Source organism: Stenella coeruleoalba (assembly GCF_951394435.1).
Source record: "Stenella coeruleoalba genome assembly, chromosome: 3".
NCBI classification, from domain to species: Eukaryota; Metazoa; Chordata; class Mammalia; order Artiodactyla; family Delphinidae; genus Stenella; species Stenella coeruleoalba.
Window position 1 is genome coordinate 16,127,598 of NC_137148.1, and position 12,383 is coordinate 16,139,980.

The 12,383-nt window shown below is 37.1% G+C and overlaps 1 pseudogene across 1 annotated transcript; it reads left to right on the forward strand.

The window, feature by feature from the left end:
* Nucleotides 1-9,816: 9,816 nt before the first annotated feature.
* On the forward strand, nucleotides 9,817-10,628 carry LOC307184112 (poly(A) polymerase alpha-like; annotated as a pseudogene). The gene has a single exon. The product of its transcript is annotated as a poly(A) polymerase alpha-like (transcript).
* Nucleotides 10,629-12,383: the final 1,755 nt, after the last annotated feature.

The following is a 12,383-nucleotide window of genomic DNA, read 5'->3' on the forward strand; positions in this document are numbered from 1 at the left end:
GAACCTCAGTATGAAAGGAAGGTGGACAAATAAAAGAAGGCTTGATCAAGGTGGATGCCCCATAAATGAGCAATTGTCTGAACCACAGGAATGTACTGTACTAGCCATATAAAGTGCATCTCAGGAACACCAATCATGGGGAGGAAAGGGAGGAATATTTATCCACTGGTTCTGCTCCTCCATTGGTAAAAGACATATCTTTTGCTTTCAACTCCTCCAACCTCCCAGGTAGCATGAGTGGATACATAGGGGTTCCCATAACTGAATCAAGAGTGTCATCTAAGAAATCCATTGAGAGTCATGCTGAACTGGCGGGAAGTCAGGTGTAGTCAGGTGGTACCTGTGTCCACCAAGAGCTAATAAGTGCAGCTGGAGAAAGAGACAGGTGAGGCAAAGTAGATATGAGATGCTGTATTTGAGGTGTCTGATGCAGTTTACTCCCCAAACCACTAGGTTCCACTCATTTTCTTTATTACAGTAAGCTGCCATGATGTGATACATGGACACCATTTTTGTGACCATAAGAGGTCTTCACTTATTTTACAAGAGTGGAAGTAAAAGTTCAATGAACCACAGCATTCCCTTCAAGGTGATACCATATACAATAACTGAATGACACTCAGCAAGCTCTGTACCTCATCATTACAGCTGATTACAGGCTATAATTAATATACATCATCTTCCTTCTCCATCACATGTTCTAGATTACCCTCAGCTTTATCCCCTGGGATGATTACTTCCCATTAGGTATATTTAGACCTTAATCTCCCAAAGGGCAAAAATATTCAGTTCCTTGAACTTAAATGTGCATATTTGGAATACTCTCTTGGGTGTTCAAGGGATACTTGTAGTTTAAGATTCTCAGGTTTGTCATCCATATTCCCCATTCCAGTTTTGTCTCACTAATTTCTTTTCCAGAGCACCCTGACTTTGACACAAGAGATCTATCAAAACTTTACAGGTCAGCCACCTTTATATTTTGAACCTGGACCTGATTTTAGCACAGACTTCTCTGTAGCTCTAGAAGATGAGGAGCTGTTTCAAAGTTAGCTTAGAGATCCTATGTCTTTCTCATTTAGTTAAATTGTGCTGGTCTTAGCCTAGCATATTTATTTTTAAGACTTTCAATCAGTTAACCAAACAAGTCTGCCATCTTTATACTTGTTTCTCCCAAGTGGTTCACTTTCCTACTTAGGTGATCCTACTTGGGCACGGGTGAAAACCACAATAGTTCTGATGCCACTGAATGCCAGAGTTATCCCCACACACATCCTTCTTTCACTGAGATCCTCATTGCTCTTCTGCTTGTTAGTAATTCAGGAGTAAACTCTCATCCAGAGGATATTCAAGGTTCGTTTCTGACACCAACTGTCTTTGTATAAGTTACCTACAAAGTAGAAAAATAAAAGGAATACAAACTGGAAAATGAGAAGCAAAACTGTCACTGTTTGCAGATGACATGATACTATACATAGAAAATCCTAAAGGTTCCACCAGAAAAGTACTAGAAATAGTCAATGACTTTGGTAAGGTTGCAGGATACAAAATTAATGCACAGAAATCTCTGGCATCCCTATACACCAACAACAAAAATTCAGAAACAGAAATGAAGGAAAAATTCCCATTTACCATTACAAAAACAAACAAACAAATACCTAGATATAAACCTGACTAAGGAGGTGAAAGACTTGTACTCAGAAAACTGTAAAACACTGATGAAAGAAATCAAAGATGACATAAACAGATGGGGAAATATACCATGTTCTTGGATTGGAAGAATCAATATTGTGAAAATGACTATACTACACAAAGCAATCTACAGATTCAGTGCAATCCCTATCAAGCTACCAATGGCATTCTTCACAGAATTAGAACAAAAATCTTACAATTCGTATAGAAACACAAAAGACCCCAAATAGCCAAAGCAATCTTGAGAAAGAAAAATGGAGTTGGAGGAATCAGGCTCCTTGACTTCAAACTATACCACAAAGCTACAGTAATCAAAGCAGTATGGTACTGGCACAAAAACAGAAATATAGATCAATGGAACAGGGTAGAAAGCCCAGAGATAAACCTACACACATATGGTCACCTAATTGATGACAAAGCAGGCAAGATCATACAATGGAAAAAAGATAGCCCCTTCAATAAATGGTGCTGGGAAAACTGGACAGTTACAAATAGAAGAATGAAATTAGAACACCACTTAACACCATACACAAACATAAGATACAAATGAATTAAAGACCTAAATGTAAAACCAGACACTATAAAACTCTTACAGGAAAACATAGGAAAAACACTCTTTGACATTAACGACAGCAAGATCTTTTTTAACACCTTCTAGAGTAAGGGAAGTAAAAACAAAAATAAACAAATGGGACATAATTAAACTTAAAAGCTTTAAAAATAAACAAATGGGACTTAATTAAACTTAGAAGCTTTTGCACAGCAAAGGAAACCATAAACAAGACAAAAAGACAACACTCATAATGGAGAAAATATTTGAAAATGAAACAACAGACAAAGGATTAATCTCCAAAATATACACATAGCTCATGGAGCTCAATATCAAAAAAAAAAAATCAAATTAAAAAATGAGTGGAAGGTCTAAATAAACATTTCAGCAAAGAAGACATACAGATGGTCAAAAGGCACATGAAAAGATGCTCAACATCACTAATTATTAGAGAAATGCAAATGAAAACTGAAATGAGCTATCACCTCGCACTGGTCAGAATGGTCATTATCAAAAAAGCTGGAAAAAATAAATGTTGGAAAGGGTGTGGTGAAAAGGGAACCCTCCTGAACTGCTGGTGGAAATGTAAATTGATACAACCACTATGGAGAATAGTATGGAGGTTCCTTAAAAAACTAAAAATAGAAGCACCATATGACACAGCAATCCCACTACTGGGCATATACCCTGAGAAAACCATAATTCAAAAAGAGACATGTACCACAATGTTCATTAAAGCACTATTTACAATAGCCAGGACATGGAACCAACTTAAATGTCCATCAATAGATGAATGGATAAAGAAGATAAAGATAAAGATAAAGAATGGATATATACAATGGGATACTACCAGCCATAAAAAGAAATGAATTGAGTTATTTGTAGTGAGGTGGACAGAACTAGAGTCTGTCATACAGAGTGAAGTAAGTCAGAAAGAGAAAAACAAATACTGTATGCTAACACACATATATAGAATCTAAAAAAAATGGTACTAAGAACATAGTTGAAGGGAAGGAATAAGATGTAGACATAGAGAATGGACTTGAGGACATAGGGTGGGACAAGGAAGCTGGAGATAATAAGAGTAGCATTGACATAAATACACTAGCGAATGGAAAATAGTTGGCTGGTGGGAAACAGCAGCATGGCACAGGGAGATCGGCTCTGTGTTTTTCAATGACCTTGAAGAGTGGGATAGGGAGGGTGGGAGGGAGGCTCACGAGGGAAGGGATATGGGGACATACGTATACATAGGGCTGATTCGCTTTGGTGTACAACAGAAAGTAACACAGTATTGTGAAGCAATTATACTCCAATAAGTATCTATTAAAAAATAAATATAAAAAAGTAAAGGGCATACATGGTACTAATTCACTAGGATGTATAATTCCAAGGAGGAGTAAGTGTCAATAATACAATTTTGAGTAGTTCACAGTGTTACTCAGTCACAATGAAACTGCATAAAATGCACCCTGGGATTCTCAACTGGAGAAATGAGAGGGGAGGAAATTTTCTTTTGGCTCCCATTTTCCATCCTTGCAAGTTTCAACCCACATGGGATTAAGATCCCAGGTTGTGTGTGCATGGACAGTAAGCAGATTCTCACAGTGATGTCAAAAATCACTCTGGAACAAGAAGAACATGACATAGGATGACAGTGAAGGATGTCAGTTTGTGACTTGAGAACTGCTCCCCACCCAGCTGAACAAAAGGGATGGGTGAGGAAGGGCAGGTCAGAAATCGTGCAACAGAAGTCACATACAAGTGACTTTTAAGTTGTGGAGCTCTATACGGTAGAACCAAGAACTGAGTTTGGCCTCTAGGAAGCTGAATATCATCAAAGTGTACCACTTTTTTTTTTTTAACATCTTTATTGGAGTATACTTGCTTTACAATGGTGTTAGTTTCTGCTTTATAACAAAGTGAATCAGCTATACATATACATATATCCCGATATCCCCTCCCTCTTGCGTCTCCCTCCCACCCTCCCTATCCCACCCCTCTAGGTGGTCACAAAGCACCAAGTTGATCTTCCTGTGCTATGCGGCTTCTTCCCACTAACTATTTTACATTTGGTAGTGTACATATGCCCGTGACACTATCTCACTTCTCCCCAGCTTACCCTTCCCCCTCCCCATAACCTCAAGTCCACTCTCTACCTCTGTGTCTTTATTCCTGTCCTGCCCCTAGGCTCTTCAGAACCTTTTTTTTTTTTTAGATTCCATATATATGTGTTACCATATGGTATTTCTTTTTCTCCTTCTGAATTACGTCACTCTGTATAACAGATTCTACGTCCATCCATCTCACTACAAATAACTAAATTTCATTTTCTTTATGTCTAATATTCCATTGTATATATTGCCACATCTTCTTTATCCATTCATTTGTCGATGGATGCTTAGGTTGCTTCAATGTCCTGGCTATTGTAAATAGTGCTGCAATGAACATTGTGGTACATGACTCTTTTTGAGTTACGGTTTTCTCAGCGTATATGCCCAGTAGTGGGATTGCTGTGTCATATGATAGTTCTATTTTTAGTTTTTTAAGGAACCTCCATACTGTTCTCCATAGTGGTTGTACCAATTTACATTCCCACCAACAGTGTAGGAGGGTTCCCCTTTCTCCACACCCTCTCCAGCATTTACTGTTTGTAGATTTTTTGTTGATGGTCATTGTGACCAGTGTGAGGTGACTCTTTACTGCAGTTTTGATTTGCATTTCTCTAATGATTAGTGATGTTGAGCATCCTTTCATGTGTTTGTTGGCAATCTGTATATCTTCTTTGGAGAAATGTCTATTTACGCCTTCTGCCCATTTTTAGATTTATTTTATTTTATTTTTTTGTTTTTTATGAAATGCTGTCTTTTTTCATTAATTTTTTTTTAAATACTATAAGATGTCTGTTTTATTGATATTGAGCTGCATGAGCTGCTTGTATATCTTGGAGATTAATCTTTTGTCAGTTGCTTCATTCACGAATATTTTCTCCCATTCTGAGTGTTGTCTTTTTGTCTTGTTTATGGTTTCCTTTGCTGTGCAAAAGCTTTTAAGTTTCATTAGGTCCCATTTGTTTACTTTTGTTTTTATTTCCATTTGTCGAGGAGTTGAGTCAAAAAGGATCTTGATGAGATTTATCTCATAGAGTGTTCTGCCTATGCTTTCCTCTAAGAGTTTTATAGTGTCTGGCCTTACATTTAGGTCTTTAATCTATTCTGAGTTAATTTTTTTGTGTGATATTAGGGAGTGTTCTAATTTCATTCTTTTACATGTAGCTGTCCAGTTTTCCCAGTGCCACTTATTGAAGAGGCTGTCTTTTCTCCATTGTATATTCTTGCCTCCTTGATCAAAGATAAGGTGACCATATATGCATTGGTTTATCTCTGGGTTTTCTATCCTGTTCCATTGATCTATCTTTCTGTTTTTGTGCCAGTACTATACTGTGTTTTTTGTTTGTTTGTTTTTTTGGTACATGGGCCTCTCACTGTTGTGACCTCTCCGGTTGTGGAGCACAGGCTCCGGACGCACAGGCTCAGTGACCATATCTCATGGGCCTAGCCGCTCTTCGGCATGTGGGATCTTCCCAGACCAGGGCAGGAACCCGTGTCCCCTGCATCGGCAGGCGGACTCTCAACAACTGCTCCACCAGGGAAGCCCCTATACTGTCTTGATTACTGTAGCTTTGTAGTATAGTCTGAAGTCAGGAAGCCTGATTCCTCTAGCTCTGTTTATCTTTCTCAAGATTGCTTTGGCTATTCGGGGTCTTTTGTGTTTCCATACAAATTGTGATTTTTTTTGTTCTAGTTCTGTAAAAAATGCCATTGGTAGCTTGATAGGGATTGCATTGAATCTGTCAATTGCTTTGGGTACTAGAGTCATTTTCACAATGTTGATTCTTCCAATCCAAGAACATGGTATATCTCTCCATCTATTTGTATCATCTTTAGTTTCTTTCAACAGTGTCTTATAGTTTTCTGTGTACAGGTCTTTTGTCTCTTTAGGTAGGTTTATTCCTAGGTATTTTATTCTTTTAGTTGCAATGGTAAATGGGAGTGTTTCTTTAATTTCTCTTTCAGATACTTCATCACTAGTGTATAGAAATGCAAGAGACTTCTGTACATTAATTTTGTATCCTGCTACTTTACCAAATTCATTGATTAACTCTAGTAGTTTTCTGGTAGCATCTTTAGGATTTTCTATGTATAGTATCATGTCATCTTCAAACAGTGACAGTTTTACTTCTTTTCTGATTTGAATTCCTTTTGTTTCTTATTTGTCTCTGATTGCTGTGGCTAAAACTTCCAAAACTATGTTGAAAAATAGTGGTGAGAGTGGGAAACCTGTCTTTTTCCTAATTTTAGTGGAAATGGTTTCAGTTTTTCACCATTGAGAATGATGTTGGGTGTGGGTTTGTCATATATGGCCTTTATCATGTTGAGGTAAGTTCCCTCTCTGCCTATTTTCTGGAGAGTTCTTATCATAAATGGGTGTTGAATTTTGTCTAAAGCTTTTTCTGCCTCTATTGAGATTATTGTATGGCTTTTAACTTTCAATTTATTAATATGGTGTATCACATTGATTGATTAGCATATATTGAAGAATCCTTGCATTCCTGAGATGATCATGGTGTATGACTCTTTTAACGTGCTGTTGGATTCTCTTTGCTAGTATTTTATTGAGGATTTTTGCATCTATGTTCATCAGTGATATTGGCCTGTAGTTTTCTTTTTTTGTGGTATCTTTGTCTGATTTTGGCATCAAGGTGATGGTGGCCTCATAGAATGAGTTTGGGAGTTTTCCTCCCTCTGCTATATTTTGGAAGAGTTTGAGAAAGATAGGTGTTAGCTCTTCTCTAAATGTTTGATAGAATTTGCCTGTGAAGCCTTCTGGTCCTGGGGTTTTCTTTGTTGGAAGATTTTTAATCACAGTTTCAATTTCAGTGCTTGTGATTGGGCTGTTTTTATTTTCTATTTCTTCCCGGTTCAGTCTTGGAAGGTTGTGTTTTTCTAAGAATTTTTTTCATTTCTTCCAGGTTGTCCATTTCATTGGCATAGAGTTGCTTGTAGTAATCTCTCATAATCCTTTGTATTTCTGTAGTGTCTGTTGTTACTTCTACTTTTCATTTCTAATTCTGTTGATTTGAGCCTTCTCCCTTCTTTTCCTGATGAGTTTGGCTAATGGTTTATCAATTTTGTTTATCTTCTCAAAGCACCGTCTTTTAGTTTTATTGATCTTGGCTATTGTTTCCTTCATTTCTTTTTCATTTATTTCTGATATGATCTTTATGATTTCTTTCCTTCAACTAACTTTGGGGTTTCTTTGTTCTTCTTTCTCTAATTGTTTTAGGTATGAGCTTAAGTTGTTTATTTGAGATTTTTCTTGTATCTTGAGGTAAGATTATATTGATATATACTTGCCTTTTAGAACTGCTCTTGCTACATCTCATAGGTTTGGGGCCATCGTGTTTTCATTGCCATTTTTTTCTAGGTATTTTTTAATTTCTTTTTTATTTCTTCAGTGATCTTTTCCCTGTAATTGAAATCTAGTCTCATAGAGCTGTGGTCAGAAAAGATACTTGATATGATTTCAAGTTTCTTAAATTTACCGAGGCTTGATTTGTGACCCAAGATATCATCTATCCTGGAGAATGTTCCATGAGCACTTCAGAAGAAAGTGTATCTGTTGTTTTTGGATGGAATCTCCTATAAATATCAATTAATTCCATCTTGTTTAATGTGTCATTTAAAGCTTGTGTTTCCATATTTATTTTCATTTTGGATGATCTGTCCATTGGTGAAAGTAGGGTGTTAATTTCCCTACTACTATTGTGTTACTGTCTATTTCCCCTTTTATGGCTTTTAGCATTTGCCTTATGTATTGAGGTGCTCCTATGTTGGGTGCATATATATTTACAATTGTTATATCTTCCTCTTGGATTGATCCCTTGATCATTATGTAGTGTCCTTCTTTGTGTCTTGTAATAGTCTTTATTTTAACGTCTATTTTGTCTGATATGAGAATTGCTACTCCAGCTTTCTTCTTATTTCCTTTTGCATGGAATACCTTTCTCCATCCCCTCACTTTCAGTCTGCATGTGCCCTTAGGTCTGAAGTCGGTCTCTTGTAGACAGCATATATACGGGTCTTGATTTTGTATCCATTCAGCCAGTCTATGTCTTTAGGTTGGAGCATTTAATTCATTTACATTTAAGGTAATTATCAATATGTATGTTCCTATTACCATATTCTTCATTGTTTTGTGGGTTTTTTGTAGGTTTTTTCCTTGTCTTGTGTTTCCTACCTAGAGAAGTTCCTTTAGCATTTGTTGTAATGCTGGTTTGGTCGTGCTGAATTCTCTTAACTTTTGCTTGCCTGTTAAGGTTTTAATTTCTCTGTCGAATCTGAGTGAGATCCTTACTGGGTAGAGCAATCTTGGTTATAGGTTTTTCCCTTTCATCACTTTAAATATGTCCTCCACTCCTTGGAACAGTTATATAAATGCACCATTAAATAACTCTCTTAGAGTGATATTCAAAATATTTGTAGATAAAAGTGGAGAATAATGGCTGCATTGAAGGTTTTGCTTAAAAAAGTATGGCTTCTACAAACATGAAAATGAGATCTACTTTAAAAAATGAGAAGTAAAATGAGAACAAAAGAAGAACCTTAGCAGAAAAACCTGGACAATGTCAAAAAAGTGTTTAAGCATAAGGTATATTCTTAAACGGAGTTATTTTAGAAAGTTAGAATAGTCCAGCCAAAGTACCATGTGAATTTTCTTTTTGTAAGTGAATAATGTTAAACAAAAGAGTTAAATCTCTCTATACTCAGAGGACTAAAGGACAAAATTAGATCTTACAACTGGTGGAACAGGATGTGTTTAAATTTAATCAGTACAAAATCATGGGCAGAAGAGAATGCCTAGAAAAAGAGCAGTGTCTCATCAACAGCAGCACCCTTGATGCATTTGTTCCTAAACTAAAATAATCTATTTATCCTGTTTTTAAAGCAAAACATTATATGATTAAATGTTAGAAGTAATCTGTTCTCTAAAAAGTCCTCTTATGCCATGATTTATAACTTACCATTAAATTTTCAAAAATTGTTTATTTTTGAGAAGATTGAGACAGACCTCATTTGGTCCTTTAGTATCTAACTACTCTATGTAGTTCAAACTAAGAAGAGAATGTCTCCAGCTCTGTCAGAACCATGAGAAAAATCTGCCTCCAATGTGTTTATAATGAGGGTAGAGTGGGAACCTTCTTTATTGTTCATTGTACGTCAAACACAAACATCGGTTAGAATTTGAATATTATTTGATGTAAGGTTTTCCTAATTAAATGTAAATTCCTGTGAGGTATATGATTATCACTTTTACTCTTTTATTCCCTTTAAATACTAAGATTCCTTGCTGTAATACCTTTCTAAGTATAAGCTCTCATGGTTCATCGTCATGTTTAGTCAAGAATTGGTGTTGGACCCAGTGCTGAGGCAGACCCTTGCCTCCCTCCTGCCTCAGTGGATCATGTCCAGGGTGGTGGCAGGGTTGGGGTTGGTAGAGTTTCCAGGCCAGTTTCAATGCAGGGATCACAACAAACACAGCAGCCACAGAAGCACTAGGACATTACCTCTCCCATCAGCTTAGCTGCCCCCAAGGAGACTGACTACCTACTTACACAGAAACTAATTGAGACTGAAGCCCTTTGGGGTTTTTGAAGAGGAAGAGGAATTGCAGCACAGAATTTAAATTTTGGGAAAATTAAATAACCTGGTAAAAGAGTGGATACAAGAAATCAGTGAAAGCAAGAATCTTCCACAATGTGTAATTGAAAATGTTGGAGGAAAAATTTTTACATTTGGAACTTATAAATTAGGAGTACATAAAAAAGGTACCGATCTTGTTGTGTTGTGTGTTGCTCCAAGACATGGTGATTGAAGTGACTTTTTCGCCTCATTCTATGATGAATTGAAATTACAGGAAGAAATCAATTTAAGAGCTGTTACAGAGGCATTTGTACCAGTTATCAAACTGTGTTCTGGGATAGAGATTGCTATTTTGTTTGCAAGATTAGCACTTGCAGACTATTCCAGAAGACCTGGACTTTAGAGATGATAGTCTGCTTAAAAATTTACATATAAGATGCAGGGTAACCAATGAAATTTTACATCGAGTACCAAACATTGACAGCTTCAGGTTAATCCTGCAAGCTATCAAGCTGTGGGCCAAACATCACAGCATCTATTCCAATATATTAGTTTTCCTCTGTGGTGTTTTCTGAACTATGCTAGTAGCATGAACTTGCCAGCTTTATCCAAATGCAATAGCATCAACACTTGTATGTAAATTTTTCTTCATATTTTCTAAATGGTATGTGTTTAGGTTATGTTAAAATAAAATTGATTGAAGAAAAAAGAAATCAAGTGACCTATCTTGTCAGCCTGCTAACCCATAACCCACATACGTTCCATCTAGAATGTAGAGTGTAGACTGCCACCATTAATGATTTAGGTGATGTATTAATACAAAGAGCAGTAACATAGTGACATTAGAAGGAGAAACATGTCATTGAGAGAAAGCACTAATGAGGCTGTTGGCTGAGTCCATGGGAGGCAGAGAAGGAAGGAAGAAAAGAAAGAAAATAGTGTAACTGAGAAGAATAAGAAGTAACAGGAGTCAAGAGAGCAACTAAGGTAAGTGGGACTGAAACACCTGGACTCTCTTCTCTGAGCATTATTATCATATATTACAATAAACATTTTTGAACAAATACATTTCATTTGACAATTATCATGTGATTCCAATCATTTTTGGTTCTATTTCCTCTCTCTCCTTCAAAGTATTAAGAGTGTTATATTTCTTAATCATCTACTGTTCTAAAACTCACTTTTTCTCATATTATACATTAGAAGCTTCTCAAATACTTTTCCTCAGTCCTATTTTCTTTCTCAAGAGTGGTAGCATGGGCATAGGAATAGCGTAACTTTGGGCTTCCCTGGTGATGCAGTGGTTGAGAGTCTGCCTGCCGATGCAGGGGACACAGGTTTGTGACCCGGATCCCACATGCCGCGGAACAGCTGGGCCCGCGAGCCATGGCCAGTGAACCTGAGTGTCCGGAGCCTGTGCTCCGCATCGGGAGAGGCCACAACAGTGAGAGGCCTCAAAAAAAAAAAAAGAAAGAAAGAAAGAAAGAAAGAAATAGCATAACTTTTTGCCCAGTTTGGTGCAGTTTTATACGTCAGTGCCCTCCAAGGTCACTGACTGAGGAGGACTAAGAACTTCTTTGTATCACCCAGGCTAACATGAGTGGCTTTCCACACAATCCACACCCCGTTGTCTCTCCAGTTGAATGACCATGCACACAGCCCAGGCACATTGGGAGGAAGATGAACACCTGTCAGGGATGGTCACCCACCCCATACTGTGGTTTCAAGGAAAAAAGATTCCATTTCCTATTGTAATGTAGATCAGGGTAGGTTCCAGCTAGAAGTATTAATGCTTGAGATGTCTGAAAATGGGATACGGTCTTTTTCTGTGGAGAGGGCTGCTACTTAAGAGAAGAGAAGGTAGTTGCAAAAAATAAAAGGTAAAATACATCAGTGAAGATGGCTGGAACCCCTATGATTTTTGATACTGTTAGACACTGGCCTAATGAGGACTATGGGAAAGGGCCCCACTACAGGCATCACAAGGACCTACTGTATAACACAGGGAACTATATTCAATATCTTGTAATAACCTACAGTGGAAAAGACTATGAAAAAAGAAATATGTGTGTGTTTAACTGAATCACTTAGCTGTACACCTGAAACATTGTAAATAAACTATACTTCAATTAACAAAAAAGGAAAAACATTTTAGACAGGTGTGTGCAGATGAGTCTGAATGGGTTGTCATCCACTGATGGCTTTAGGGAGAAAGTACAAGATGGAGGAAACCAGAGTGGAGGTACACAAGAGGACTATAAACAGCTCGGGAACTCTCAGAAAAATTCTTCCTGATTAGGCTGACATGAAAACTTCCTGTTTTTAATGGTAAAGTGATTCCATGATCATTACACACCATTGCTGCAAAAGGGATCTTGGATAAAATACATTTCTTAGGTTTTTTTTTTTTTTTTTTTTTTTTTTTGGTGCTACGCAGGCCT